This window comes from Protopterus annectens, chromosome 7.part0, assembly GCF_019279795.1.
Source record: "Protopterus annectens isolate FY-2018-M chromosome 7.part0, PAN1.0, whole genome shotgun sequence".
Taxonomy (NCBI): Eukaryota; Metazoa; Chordata; order Ceratodontiformes; family Protopteridae; genus Protopterus; species Protopterus annectens.
In genome coordinates, this window is record NC_056739.1 from 219,390,788 (window position 1) to 219,407,022 (window position 16,235).

At 38.7% G+C, this 16,235-nt stretch overlaps 1 protein-coding gene across 1 annotated transcript in view; it reads left to right on the forward strand.

The window, feature by feature from the left end:
* Window positions 1-16,235, forward strand: part of DENND2C (DENN domain containing 2C) — a 1,562,444-nt gene that overhangs the window by 40,749 nt on the left and 1,505,460 nt on the right. The gene's annotated exons all lie outside the window — the stretch shown is intronic.

Below are 16,235 nucleotides of genomic sequence, written 5' to 3' on the forward strand. Positions count from 1 at the left end.
TGGCAAAAATGCAGAACTACAGCACTGTGAAGAGAACCTACTATACTCTGCTTTTAAATTTTAAGCAGTAACTAGATATGAAAATGTTATTTGGAAAGTCTCTTTAATTTAGTATGTAAACCAGGCACACCTGATCTAAGCAAATTTAAAATCTTCACTTTGTTATATCTAAAAACAAAATAATGGTGGGTTACCGATGGACAGGTAAGATAGGAAATGGCAAAAGCAAATTGCTGTGTGATGGTAGTGTGTGCATAGTAAATATTATCTTCCTGGAATTAGAAATCGATAGCTCCTGTCTCTAAAGCCAGCATCCTGTCAATCTGCAACAGTGATGCTTTAGACTGGTTTTGGAGTGCCGTACTTAAGTTGGTTATGATATTAGAGTATCCATCTGTGTATGTGTAGAGTTCACTTTTTCCCCTACTGTGGCATACATTTCTTACATGAAGCTTTTTATGATGAGCATGCCAGGGGGTGATGTTCTCGTGTTCTGGAAGATGTGGTCATCTTTAAACCATCAAACCTTCTGAGGCATGATTGCTTGAAGCAGACACATACATGTACAGCAAGGGAGAGCACCATCCAGCTGGATGTACAAGGGTGGTGGAGTAAGGTCTTGTAAAGCTTATTTCAACGGATTTATGAAACTGTTATTAGAAGGAATCTCTCCCTCTACCACCTGATGTACTGTGTTTCAAATCTGTTTTTAGAAGACATCTGTCTCCCCAGTCACCTGCTAGAGTTAATTTCAAGTCTCTGGGCTCTCCTCCTCTACAGTGTCCATTTGATAGGACATTCCACCATCTATACATTTCCTGCAAAGGCGTACGTCATAATTTTTTCCCAAACCTGGTCTCCTTGATTGTGCAAGTCGCTTACTTTCTGCTGCTACACTTCCTGAGCTGTAATTCCATACCTGTCCTCATACTGTCTTATGAACCCATATCACATCCCACCTGTTAGTTCCCCCCACCAAGGTGCATGACCTTATCTTTTTTTTTTTAAAGTCGTCTTAGCTCAGCCCTTCCACATTCTTCGCTATTACTTTTACTCTTCATTTTCTACTAGTTTCAGTTGTCTCCATTGGTGTCATATGCAAATAATGTTATCCCACACCATTGTTCCCTAGTATGACATGGTTATATTGAACAGCATATTTACAAACAAGCATGTTTGCATTGGTTCCCTATTAGAAGACCGAAGACGCATTCTTTAAAATGCATCTTGGTCGAACTCAAAAGACCGAAATGGCAAAATAACGAAGCGGTTTTTGAGCGAATTCTTTCCCTGGGAAAGAATTCGCTTGGCTGCTTCATTACTTTGCCATTTTTGGCACTGTAGTGCGGTCTCTGAGTTGGTATATTTAAGTGGGGGGGGGGGGCAAAGCCCCCCACTTAATGTAATTTTTTTTTTTTTGGAACAGCGATTTTTTCCCCTGGGAAAAAAAATTGCTGTTCTGACAGGTCGAAATTGCAAGCTTTCACTTACATAGGATCGATTAATCACCGTTTGCTTTTTTAAGCATTCGGTGATCTAATATAGACCCGTTTGCATCACCTAACTGGACAATTACAACTACTTTTGATAGCTGCTCTTTTATCTTCCTCCCTATGCCTAAAAGTGTTCCAGTGTCTGCTCCATTGCCAGTCTCTGCATCTTCCCCAAGAGCCACCTGTGAGGCTTTACTGAAAATCATTCTCAGTATGTTTTTGGGGTTGCTGCTAGCCAACTGTATGGTATCCCAATCTTAGAACTGGATTAAATTAGATTGTCTGCATAGCTTTGCATAAAATTTTGATGACGTTCATCTGTAATACTGTTATAGCCCAAGATCTACACTGACCTTTCCTTCATTTTCCTGTCACTTCCCCTCAGAGTAGACCTAAGATTTAGCATGACTTCTTAAGTGACACATTGCTAGACTCACCATTGATTAAAAAAACAACACCCTCCAGTTCTTTGGCACCTTTCAGGGTTCTAGGAGAAATATGTTGAATTGGTTAAGTGCAACCGACTTGATACTTTTGGACACAGCCTGTTAACCTTAGCTCCCTCTATTTTTCTCTATGATGATGATCACATTTATCACTTTCTTTTTAGTACTAGCCTTTTCCTTCCATAACACAGTTCCTTCCTCCACCATTTTAAATGCTAATGTAACATATTTGGTTAGGATTATTGCCTGATCAGCAACCCTGTCATCCCTTTCTTATTTGGTTCACCCCTCATCGGTTCTCCATTAAAGCTGAAGAATATATTCTATTCTTACTTTACCACCTCACCATTTGTACCTGTTTTGTAAAGTTCCCTTAATTTATCACCTCCATGGTGCCTGATTTTCTGTTTACCTTGTTTACCTCCCTCCCACACACGGCCTTTATTTTCCTTATATTTACCCAGTTCTCTCTGTTCCTACAAGTAATCTCTTATGCCCATCAACTTCTTCCTCCTGATTCATGTTCATACCTCTCAGTGTTGCTGTACCTGACAACCCCCCCCCCCACACACACACACACACACACACACAAACTGGATCCTGTGCTTTACTGAGGTGTGGCACTTGTGTTTTCTTCACCTTGCTTTTCTTTACATTTCTTTAATGAGCTGCCTTTGTCTTTATTTACCAGTACATTTATGAAGAAATAGTCTAAGATTAAAGTTGTGTTGCCTGAGGGATAAGGGTATAGGTTTTACTGTGAGCACATTAACTGCACAGCCTTAAATGTAGTTAAACCCAAAATTGGATTTCTTAGAGTTATATTGCTGGAATAGACACGATTGACACCATAGTCTTTAGGACCACTTGGCCAACAAAATTTTCAAAAGCTGTTATGTGCTGTCTGTAGCTCAGTAATGGTCCAAGAGAGTACTCTTGTTCTTAGCATCAGTTAAGGCATTAGTTCTACACTAGATGGCCTCAAGTTGCTTTCAGAGTAAATATTTGTTCTTCCTTTAGCTTCACTAGACACCCTCTTGGGTCATCTTTCTTCTCCTCAATTAAAACTATTTTTCCCTACTCTGAGGAATTCTTTAAGTTGATGTTGCATGCATTGGTCATGACTTTGTTAAAAAAAGTGACACTTTGGCAAACAAAATCCCCTACACAGTTTGACACTTGAAATGTTTAATATGTGTGTCCACCTCCTGCAACATTTATTATTCTGCTGAGGGTTTGACAGGAAATGTCCTTCAGGTTTAATGCCTCAAATTATAGGTGCTAAAGCAAGGAAGACCCAAACTGCAATTGTAAGATGTAAATGTAATAGCACGTCTCTTAACTATGAAATAAGCTTTGATTTGGGCATCTAAACAGTGAATTAGAAAACAGACTGTTATGTTTTTGAAGTGCTTTTGCAGGGGAGGATAAGCCAGCTTGCACCCCCAGCATGGGAGTCTGCACTTACTCCAACGTCCTTCTATCTGTATAGTCTCCAAGGTCACTGTACATCACAGTAAGATAAATACCGGAAGGTACTGCAACCTCAGACTCCATGTATATCTCCTACATTTGCAGTAATAGTCACTTCTAAGTATTACAGTGGAGAACCACCCACAAGCGCTTGGTACCTTTTGTCTAAAATCTCCTCAGCCAAAAATATCGCAACATCTTACACAAGAAATATGAGATTTCAAATAAAAACAGCAAGAAATATTGCAGGCCAGTTCTACTGAGAATTTCAAAAGTTGCATAATACAACCGAGCTTAAAACAAAACTCTCTGTAAGCTTGATTCATAGCCACTATTTTGTCTAAGTTGATGAGCTCCACTGATTGACCTTGAGCCCATTTTTTTTCACCAGATCCTATCTTTGTTTCAGCACCTTAGCCTTCTACCTTACACACAAAAGGCTTCTCTTCATTCTGCCCTGCCAGGAACAGATAGGCAGGTGTCATTCATTAAAAATCTTGTAGTCCAGTGTTTATCTTAGCCTTTGTGTTTGTCTTGGGCTCAGACTTTAGCATCTGCCATCCTTGTAACCCTTATTGGAACATTGGTTCCACTGATGCATGTCAGTAGGATGCTGCTTGAACTTACACTGGTACACTTGGCTGTCTACTATACTGATGTTACCATACCTAATACGGCTTTTACTTTGGATGTATCAAAGCACCTTCAGTTAGACAGGCACCTGTTATACCAATGCACATGTTCCTCCAGCAGTATTGTTTCTGTATACAAGGAGTAGCCCACCACCACAGTATTTCATAAAAGCAAGACTGCTTCAGCAGGGTCCTGTTTTTTCTGACTGATTTCTTCTCATAAGCAGTGATGTGGCTGTTTTCTGACAATTTTTGCACCCCCCCCCCCTTACATCAGTCAGCTACATCTCTGGCTGTTTTGAGATGTTTGACTTCCCTTGTCATTGCTTCCTCCTCCCCTGCACCTGCTGATCCACTCACCTGATTAAACAGGACAGCAGAGTTTCCTTCAACAGAATTACCAGTACTTAGGAGCAAGGCCATGTTGAGGCAGTTTGGTTCTCAGGGCAAAACCTAATAAACAGTCCATTTCTGTGAAGTATTGCATTCTGTACCATACTACTTGTAAATGTCTGTCAGAATGTGAAATACATTGTGCCCTCACAAGACTGACTGAGACTGTTGAGGTAAAATTTGAAGGGTCCACCTCTCCTCTCTTATCAATATAAGATCCCAGATTTTGATAGACCCTAAAATGAATTGAGGAAAGAGGAGGATGGTATACCAACTCGACATATCTCCCTAAAGATGACTTGCAAACTTAGAGGCTTGCAGGATATTAGAGCAGTCCTCTTTGGTGAGCCCCCATATCTTGTGGTCACTTACCAGAACATAAATTATGGGGTCTGTTATCAGCATATCGAATGCTGACAACGCCGAATGCAATGAAATGTTCGAAATCTCAGAAGAGTGAACTGACGGAACATCGATTTCTTTCCCAGGGAAAGTAATCGGTGTTCCGTGCAAACCCCCCCCCCAATGTGGGGTGCTATGCCCCCCCCACACCCCTTTATTTAAATATACCAACTCTGAGACCACACCACAGTGGAGGAAATAGTAAACTCTGATGACGGCCCACCAATTTCTTTCCCTGGGAAAGAAATCATGTTCCGTCAGTTCGCTCTTCTGAGATTTCGAACATTTCAGTTCGATTAAATTAAATACAGCGTTTTCAACATTCAAAATGCTGATAGGAACCTAAATTATGCACTAGCATACCAGTTTCTGTGATCCCGTTCTTGACAAGATAACCATCTTTCTGTTCTCCCCGTAAATTGTGTTTGCTGTTGACAGAGACTTGCAAATCTTGCATCGTTGCATCAGCAGTGGCCTGCAAAAAATGACTACCCCACAGTCCTCAGTCCCCCATCCCTGACCAGGAATTACGAGCTCTGGCGAGATAGAATGACATGTTTGTGTCTTCCACATTGTCTAAGAGGTAGTTGAACTAATTTCCAAAAATGGTGCAGTTTCAGTGAGATGTTATTCATGCAATACTACATTCCTTAGAAGAAATATTAAACTGTGAACTTAAGGAAATAGTTTTAAAACCCAGTGTTTGGTCTCTACTATTGGCAGTGTGATAATATCAGGATGCTGCATAACCAAAAGCCAGCATTCCTGGCTCCACTTTTTCTCTTGGGATGTCAGGCCATCCTTTGTAGACTCACCCTTAGGTGAGCCTTTGCTGTTTTGTCTATTTGTTAAAATAAAAGGGAAAAGCCATACAACTATTGGTTGGAACTTTCATTTTCTAATAGCCTTTCATAAGGAACAGAAGAGTCAGCAGAGATTGATTCCCATGAAACCTACAGCCCCGACAGCATGAGTCATTTGGGATGCCACAATTTCTTTCTATTGGTTCCTAGCAAAGGGCTGGCCAATGGATACATGTCTTTGATTCTTTCTGGGAATCGATGGGCAGCATGAAGCAGTCCTGAGTCTTATCCCAACTGGTTCTAAATGAAGATGGTTGGGGGGAGATGCTATCTCCAGTAAGTGACCTGATTCATAATTAATATTGAGACATGGGTGAGTAAAATTATATTCCCCAAGCTCTTGATAGTATTGCCGTATGGCTATCGACAGAAGGCCATGGCAAGAAAGAAGGCGCACTTGCTTTTAAAATATAAAAAGCCATGTGAGAGGTTTCTGCCAAACCAGTGAGAATTTTAGTAATGCCTCAAATTCTTTTTTATCTTTGAAGATGACATGGGGTGCAAGACCTGTTCTTGACTTAGACACCTATATCCAATAGGGATGTTTTGATATTGTGAACCACTGCCCTTTTCTCCCTTTCAGACTAAGTGTGGTCTTTAGATCTTGAAGGTGCTTAGTTTCCTCATAATTTTTTAATGAAGATATCAGAAGGATGCCTACACGTTCAGTATGAACATGTTATTACCAGTTTAAGACCTGACCCTTTGGCTTCACCTCAACCCTAAGCATTTTCACAAATTTTGTCTTAGTAATGGCCACCAACCTGCATTTGCAAGGAGTCAAATGTTCCACGTTTAGAAGACCAGGACCTAGTGGCCAACATCCAAGACATTGCTGTTTGACACAGGAAGAATCTCTGCTCCCCAACTTCATGGCCTATGAACTGCTGTAAGGTTTGCAAAGTCTAGCTTTTTTTTTTTTAGCTGTTGACTTCATAGGTTGATGATTTTCATATTGATCACTGCTGCAGTAGTCTTAACTAAATGGATTGTAAACTGCTAAGGATGTAACAGCCAGCCAGCTTTCAAAGCTTCAGGGCACCTTCCATGCATGCAAACTGTCAAGCAGTTCATGCTAAGCTGTCTGAAAGACAAGTTTGGGCACAAAACCCTTCAGAGCTTTACTGCCTCCAAAGAGTACAGTCCTCAGGCTTTTGAGGATTGACGGTTGGCGTGTGCTTTATTTTGCTGGGCAGACAAGTTCCCTTTGGAAAAAAGCTTCCATTTTCTTAAATTATGTTTTATTACTTTCCCCTTTGGAAAAGTTATTTTAAAGCTAGAAGCGTTATTTAAAAGACTATCTCAATACTGTAGCACTGTTTTAAACCGAGCAGTTGTTTCTTTCTGTCAGTTTAAATGTAGTGTATACCAACTGAATGTATGTTTTCTGTGGAAAAATCATTTATTTTTCCAATATGGACCTGCCATAGTGCTAGAAAGTGCTTTTTACTGTGTTTTTTTCTCTCAAAAAAGCAACATTTATGGACTGGTAGTTTTACTGGCATTTGCTGCTTGTCTTTCCTGGGAAGGAAGCACCATTTCTGTCTTGACTACAGAGTAGTCTACTGGCCCCACTGTTGGTCCTTCTTCCAGTCACAAAAAGAAAGAGTTAACCAAACAGCCTTTGCCTCCACAGCAAGCTAGCAGTTTGCCTCAGCCACAGGTGGGCGACTCTACTGTGGTCATTTGTTGTACCTCAGACCACTCATTTTTTACCTTAGATCCTTCTGGTATAGCACCTACAGCCACTATGGACTGGGGGTTAGCCATATCCTGTGCAGCTATTGGAGTCCCCTCAGTGTGCAAGGGAGAGCCACTCTTGTCAGTCCTGGGAGAGAGAATATAGAAGGTTTCCCTGTTGTGTTGGAATGTTGTGCCCATCCCTGGGAAACAGCTGCTGCCATTTTTAACAAGGTTGGGCCCTTTTTTCCCTGTCAAAAAGAAACTGAAAAACAAGCATGTGTCTACTCCTCTCAAATTTCTTTGGATAAGAGTAATTTACTGGGACAAGCTCGGGGTTTAATTCTGTTTTTTGATCCTTCTTGTAAACTAATTTTGGGGAAAAAGAGTGATTTATCTTTTCCTTAAGAGATTTAAGATTCTGAATCTGAACAGGAAGAGGTAGGGACACAGTCAAGCTTTTTTCCTCAGATTTCTGATTCAGACTCAGAGGAAAGCTCAGTTTCTTGTGGGGGTTTCTCTTTCTCTGAGTCTATTGTTAGAATGTGTCAGTGTTTTCAGTAGGAGAACACTGAGGGTCTCTCTGTCCCCCAGAAAATGTTATGGGTTCTTACAGAAGGTTTTTCCAGGAGCTACACCCATTCCTCCTGTCCTGTCTGAATTTGGAGGATGCGCGTCTTACTGCCTCCAATTTTCCTGATAGTCAGCCAGATGACTTTGAAAAGGTAGATAAGATGTATAAAGTTCCTCAGTCTTTTAAAATTTTATACATTATTTCCGAATTTGACCAAGCAGGTGTAACCTTAGTTGATACCATTGCTGCTAAGCAGTTAGATTATTCCAATCTTAATCTTTCTAATAAGGATGGGAAAATTATTGATAGGTATGGGGAAAAGTGAATACTTCTGCCTTTTCTGATTCAGATTTTTAAATTGTCGGGCTCGTATGTTTGTTCTGGCAAATTGTGAAAGTATGAGAAATGTTTTATCTACAGTTTCTTCTTGTAAAGAAAAATGTTCTAAATAACTTTGTTTCTTCTATTGCACAGGTCATTACTGACTGTAGTATGTGTATGACTCTTGTTAATATTTCTTATATGACTAATGGCCACTGGTATTGTTTTAAGGAGGTTTGCCTACTTGCATTCTCAGAACCTCCTAGATGTAAAAAAGTGAAATTTTAAGTTCTCCCATGGATAGAGATTGTGTTTGGCCCCTCTGCACCAGAGGTGATCAAAACATGTGATGAAAAGACTTCCACAATGGCAGCACATTGAGTAACAGCTTGACTCTAGTTCTTCCAGTGTGAAAACAGAAACCCAACAGAGAAGGCCAGTAGACTTTTGTGTTTATGGGTACTTTTCAGCAACTGGCTAGTAAGTGCACTGCCTGGATGCCAGGGAAAAAAAGAAGTACAGCACACCTAGAAAAAATTGGCTACAAAAAGTGAAAAAGAGACTGGAGAAAGTTCTGCAGCTGTTCAGCAAATGGCAATGTAACTTCCAGACATGACTTCAAGTAACCTACAGGAAACTGTACGATAATTTGCACACAGACTTGTTTAAAATAAAACATTGAGTATATCAACAGAAAACGCTGGCTGAATATGAGACTGCCCAGGAAGAGATGTTAAAAAATACTAGAATTAGAGGGCAGACCAGGTAGGGAAAACCTGAGATTTTCAGCTATACCAGAGAAGCTGGAAGGCACAGACTGCACTGAATTTATGAAAGCATAAATAAGCAACTGGACTGGAATTCTACAGCAGGAGTTAGTTGAAAGGGCACATCATGCATATGCTCCAAACCTGGCTATGAGAAAGCAACCCAGACCTTTAATAGTAAAGATGCAGTCCTACCAACAGGAAGAGTTAATTCTGACAAAACTGTGGCAGAAAGACAAAATGCTGAGAGGCAGCAGAATCTGAACTCATTGTACACCAGGCAGAAGAGGAGTAAATTCCTTCCACTATTCAGGGAATGTTGAGACGCAGGTGTGATATTAACTGCTGTACCCAGCTGTCTTCAGGGTATTCTTCCCTGGAGGCAAAATCATTTTTTGATGAAGCTAAGGAGGAAATATAAACATTTGTCCAACAAAAAGTGAGCTGTGAAATAGGAGTTTCTGCTTCTTGTTGTTCTGATAATAAAGGACACAGAGAGACTGTACCTGTGAAACCTTTATCACTATTTTAACAGAAAATGTTGGAGAGAAGGAAGGGAGCACAAGAGTTGACTAGAAGAATTGAGAGTACATTGAAAATGAAGCAAAGACAAGATTTTAGAGATGGAGATAACCAGTAATAAATCCAGTAACTTAATGTGGAATTACATTGCAGTTACATTTATGATGTATGACAGAACAAGAAAATATGGAAATATTGGACTTTTTCAGTATTTGCTTGACTTGTGGGGGACTCTAAAGTATATGCCCTTCTTCACGTCATTAATGTTTGGAAAATGCTTTGGGTTGAGGAAGAGATGAGGGAAAGTTAGCTGTAAATAAAGAAAACAATTTTTCTTAATAGTACTATTTTTGTGATGTATGGTTTTCTTTGCATGCTATAAAATAAAGTTTGCTATTATTTTTAGGTGTAATGGGGATTGTAAATAGGTGTTGCTGTTCCTTTTCCCCCTTCTTTCTTCTTGTTCGGTTTTAGGAAAGGTAGACACTGCAGTGTTAAAAAAAACCTGGTTAAATGAGCATGACAAAAAGAAAATGAATGTGATTTTCTCATTCTTACATAGGGGAATGACTGGATTAAGGATCTTAAAACTTGTTACTAAATCAATTTAACAGAAAGTGAGTGAATGAAAGAATATAGAGTATCATGAGGCTTTTTTCTAGCAAATGAATGTATGCTTAGTAGCAATTCTGCATCTGTCCCTCATGTCTTCATGGAAACACTGATAGAGAAATTACTATGTTTCTCATGTCTCCATGAAGACAATCTGATAGAGAAATTGTTTGGGGGAGCTGTCTAGGGGATAATGTTTTTAGAAAGCATTCAGAGGTTTTCCCAGCTTGGAGAGCTATAAAGATAGACAAGACCAGTTAGTACATAGAAGCACAGGCTACACTATGCATCTTAGGATGCTGAAGTCTGTGAGTGTGTGGCTGTCAGTTTGGGATATTTGTTCCTGTTAGGAGAATACAACTTTGGTATTTTAAGATGTACATAGTTTTGTGTGTTAGTATTAAATTAATAGGTTTTAGGGATATATTTTATTTTAAGTCTTTTAATAAAATAATTTTTTGTAAGATGTGGCAAAGGCTCAAATGGATATGACAAGAAACAACTATATAAAAGTTCAACCTGCCAGACAGTGTGTGCCTGTAACACAAAAGCTGGAACTAGACATTTAACAAGAAAGGTGTTTCACATAAAAGGTGGGAATAATGTTTTAATACAATTTTTCTTTCTGTAATGTCTTTAAATGTCAATGGTCTCACAGGTATAAAAAAGAAAGAATAGTGAACTATATTAAAAAATACAAAAAAGAATGTATAGTAAACTGTATTAAAATGTAGCATGCAAAAACCTGTGTTACAGGAGACGTACTTGGAAAGAACTGAACGTATGAATTTGATAAAGGTTTTCTGCATGGTTATTAAGTGGAATATCTGGGAGAAAGGAAAAGAGGAGTACTTAAATTAATTGTAAGAGGCGCTCCAAGAGTTGATAGAAGAGGATAAAAAAGATAATGTAAAATTTGTGGTGCTAAGGGGCTACTGGCAAGAGAGGATGATTACACTGGCATGTATTTATTATATTCCACCTAAAACTGCTATAATGGAGCTTAAGAAAATTCTGGGAGAAATAATCAGTTTTCAGCAAGGGACATTATTTATAGGTGGGGACCATACCTCTCAACTGTACTAAATCACCCGGTTATTACTGGGTTTTGAGTTCCAAATAATGGGGTGCCACGATTCCCGAGTGGCACCCCTTAATTTCTAAATTTCCCAGCTTTTTTATTTAAAATGTTTTCTGTCTTTTTTCGCAAGGATGTCATCGCGTGGAGGAGTGCGCGGTGATGTCTGCTTCTGAGCACCCTGCCAGCCTGTCGGAATTTGGCTAAGGGCTGCTCTGGGCCGAGTGAGTGAGAGACAAATTTGTTTACTCATATTAGCACTACACATGGTAGTCTCGTCATTACTCACTTGTCTCGCACACTGCAACAGCCTGCCTGAGATTGGGTTAGGAATAAAAGAGAGAGGGGTGGGACAGAGTCAGACACACCACAACAACCGATCCGAAGAAGCAACTACTTGGCAGCAGAGCAGACGCTAGCAGAGTAAAAGCAGAGCAGAGCAGACCTGTGTGTGTGTGTGTGTGTGTGTGTGTGTGTGTGTGTGTGTGTGTGTGTGTGTGTGTGTGTGTGTGTTTTTTTAATTTAAAATAAGTGAAAGCACATAACGGGCAGGTCCACAGGTTTTAATCAATACACACAGACTTCTTTCTTCCCGCAGCTCCTCCAGGTAAGGCAAAAAAAAAAAAGATTTTTTTTCCTTGTATTGAGTGTTTATTTAAATGGAGAAGCTGCATTGAGTTTACTTAAGTGGAGACACAGCATTTACTTAATTCCCACTTATGCTCATCATTGATTTTCTTACCAGACAGAAACTTTCGTGGAGACTTGATATTTACTTTCTCAGGACCACCAGTCTGTTCCTGCTTAACACAGCGCTGCATCGATCAAAGTATGCGATTACTGCTAGCTAGCTCCCTTATTTTGTGTTTAGATTTCTGGAGATGTGTTGAACACCAGCATGTGAGAAACGGTGTACTGTACTGATTTCTGGAGATGCACTAATTTATGTACAGATGATATAGTCCATAGTTAAGTTTTAGGCAGAAAGAAGTGACTAATAACAGATGTGAGATTTTTAAACTATAGGGTATTACATGTGGGTTTAGTAAGACTGAACATTACATGTTTATTTGTAATAGAGTTGTTAAAATTCTGTAAAATTAATTCAGAAATGAAGTAAAAAGCAGATGTTTTTATAGCAATGAGAATATTGGTGATTTTAAAGAGAAATATAAGGAAGGCATGCTGAAGGTGAAGTGTGGAGTAAAGAATTTGAACATTCGGTAGAAAAACTGCATAATGTAGCAGAAGAATAAAAATGAAGTAGAAATCAAGGAAAAAGGTAAACAAGTTAACGTAAATGAGTATAAACACTGAAACTGGGTGATGAATTAAAAGTATTACATTGAAAAGAAGAATAAGGTTTGTCTTTTCCATTGGAAGTCACAAAAAGGTGGCAGATCATAATGCATGAGGTGTGGAATGAAGAATGTAGTGACATGAAATGGATGGAGTATAAGTGTAGTTCAGAAATGTATTAGAAAAATTGGAGAAACCTGAAAAAAATGAGAGAAGAGGAGGAGGAAGAACTGAAGATGGGTATAGACTGTAAGTAGCAGAAATAATAGTGTTAGTTAAAAGTATTACTAAAACATTTTAAGTAAAGCACCTTTGAACTAAATTGTAAGTTTTTTATAGTAGCTTTGAGATTTGGGAAATAAAGTATTTTTGATGGTGTTTAAAAGAATGACAGAATTGGAGACAGTTTTCAAGTGCATTTTATTAAGGGCTCTCCTGCATGTGTGTATATTTTAAGGGTTCTCTTGCGTGTGTGTAGATTTTATTAAGAGCTGTCCTGCTCCTGCATGTGTGTATATTTTATTAAGGGCTCTGCTGCGCGTTTGTGTATATTTTATTAAGGGCTCTCGTGTGTGTGTCTGTGTCTGTGTAAAATGCCCCAGTTAGGTATAACTGGTACTGGTAGTTTGGCTCGTACTTCTGGTCTGTTCCTCTTAATTTTGTTTTTCTGGCAAATCAGTGAGGACTGAATTCACTAAATAATAACCATTTAAGTTTCAGTGTTCTTATATTTCAGCAAACTCATGGTAAAATAGAAAGTTTTATTCTAGCAACTTTTTAAGATTATGCAAGCAATGTTTAAAATGTGTCCCTGGTTTTGGGCCTTTGTTCCCTCCCCCAATACATTTTAGATTTTCCAGATTTCATGTGCTGCATAGTTCTTCAGGGGGGAGAGACATTTAGTGCTGGTTATGCCAAATCGGTTTGTGTTAGTACCACAACAGGTAGTATACTTTTTTGATGCAGAATGCTGTAAGTTCTACTCCCACTGTATGTAGATGGATTGCTGATACTGTACTGTGTTGAACTTTTAAAGGGGGTGGATGCTGCAATCCTGAGAATGTCCTCTTTGGTGGAGATACCTAGTAACTTTGCCATCCATTCCCTATTGCAATACTACTAGCTTATTTTTTTTTTTTTAATGTAACATAGACAATCCTTCAAGGGCAACAGGCACTTTATTTGTAGATGAAGCAATGAAATGTAAAGTTGTTTGCTAGTAGCAACCTCTTCATTAGTTACAGATTTCTTAATTATTTCTATTACTTTTGAGTTTTCTTTGAAGGTGGGGTTTCAGTGCTGTTTCAATGAATGTGAGTTTCAAGGGCAAAAAAGTTTTAATGCTAAGTCTGTTTTCATTGTGAGACTCTATTGCTTTGTTTAGCAGATGTCTGTTAGCATTTGTGCTATAAAATGTAAAGTAAAACTTTTAAACAAAAATCCAAATAATCATTGTAGAAATAAAGCAGTATGCACATTACAGTGTTTATGGTAAACAGGGTGAAATAGCCAAGTAATGGGACATTGGAATGGCTGCAGGGGGGGAGGGCTGTGTATGGGGGCCCCACTCAACCATGATTTTGTGAGGGGGAGGGAAGGATGGCAAACGCAAGGACAGCCCCGGGTGGCACAGACTCTAGCTACACTATTGGTCAGTAGGCCATGGAGAGTAATGTTTGGAGGTCGTAGCAAAGTATAATATTCTTTTTATAAGACTAGAATATTGGGTACCATTAAATGCCCTACTTTTACCACAAAACCCACATACTGCAGGTCACCAAAAACAAAATCCTAAGGTTTAGCATTTTCTCCCTTCACAGTGAACATTATTGCTACACATTTCAAAAAGAAAATGGTTACCATTTACTACAGGGTCTGGGGCCATATTTTTGTCTGTTTTTCAGTTTGAATTTGAAAGTTGGTATCCCACAATTCCTCTGGAGTGGTCGGGGGTTACATAATTATTTTTGTAAATTTTATGTTAATCAGCATACACAATATTCTAATCTAGAAAAAGAATATTATAGTTTGCTACGACCTCCAAAAGTTATTCTCCGTGGTGTAGCTAGAGTCTGTGCCACCCGGGGCTGTCCTTGAGTTTGCCATCCTTCCCTTCCTTTGTCCAGATTTTTGTTGTTTCCAGGTTGAGAGGTATGGTGGGGACTGGAATTTGATTTGCAGCAGTGATGCTGTCTGGGGGCATAGAACGAAATAGATTTTTGAAGAAACTTATGAAAATATTTGGCATGAAAGATGTGAATTCAGTAATAGGAGTTCAAACTGAATTTATATATTTATAAATTATTCCTCAAGATGTAAAAGCTGGTCTAGTCTAGACAGAATTTGCATTTCACAGGAACATATGTATTTAACTGAAGGTCTTGATGCACACCCAATAACTATTTCAGATTGTGAGCTAATAAAAACTAAAAATAAAAACAAAACATAGTGAAATAAAAATGACACTGGCACTTTCCCACCTATCTGTTGAAAAGAGCAGAGTTTAAGGAATGGGTAGTGGAGATTATTCAGGAGCTATTTGAGAGGACAGAAATTACTTCTGAAAATACAGCTAGGGAGTGGGATAAAATGGACTTTAAAAATAGGGTGGAACTAAAAGAAAGGAAGCTATGCCTAAGAAGCAACAATAATTTAGAGGGACAGACAAATGTTAAAGTATTGCAGAGTAGGGGGATCTCGCAGAAGAAGAAGAGGATCAACTGCAGAATGCTAAGCAGAAAATAAGGGAGTACCTCGATAATATGCACGAGTTTAGAAAGATTGCTGTTAAGCAACTGTGTTTTGATAACACTAGAGCACAAAAAACTTTTAGTACAATGACTCAGGCAACAGAAAGTAGAGGGGGCTGTCACCAAGATTAGGGAGCCTATAACAAGGAAGGTAATGAGATGCCGTAGAGGTATTAGAAATATTTCAGAAGGGGGCAGAACCTGAATGGCTGACTGAAGGCAGCAGATTTTAGAGCTCCATAAACTAGTATAAAATTCGGGAAATTATTTATTTTTTTCTAACAAAAACACTTTGAATAGTCAGATAATAGTCTAAAATGACAAACTGCAAGTTTTGGTGGATTTCTTTAAGAAATTTCCTGTCAAATTATATTGGAGTCTATTAATAATTGGGGAAATGAGTAACCTGAAAAACACTCATTCTGAACTAACACTAAAAAAGGAACTACAACTGGTGACTACTACACTACAAGAATTATCAATGAAAATGGATGATTTTAAGGTTAATCTGCAAAATCTAAGAGAGAACTGTCAAAAGCAAACAGATGTTTTCAAAGAAATGCTTCAACAGCATCAGACAAAGACAACCATTGAAACTTCTTTGAATGACATTGAAGGAAGGCTCAGAGAGGAGGAAATCCAAAGAAACGTTATTCTAAAGCAAAATACTTGGCTTATCAATAAAGCAGATGACTTTCAAAACAGGGAAAGAGGGTCTAACATCAGAATCTTCAGCTTGCCCGAGAAAACAGGAGGAGATATAATTCCTTCTTAAACACATGGATTCCTGAGGTTTTAGATCTTAAAGAAGGCTATTTGGTATTGAAAGGGCTCATAGAGTTTTGGGAAACCCAGCTTCATTGTTTTATCAGATTTTTTTTTAAAAAAGGAAATTAGGCCCCTAATTTATTATTCGTAAAGTGCTGGAAC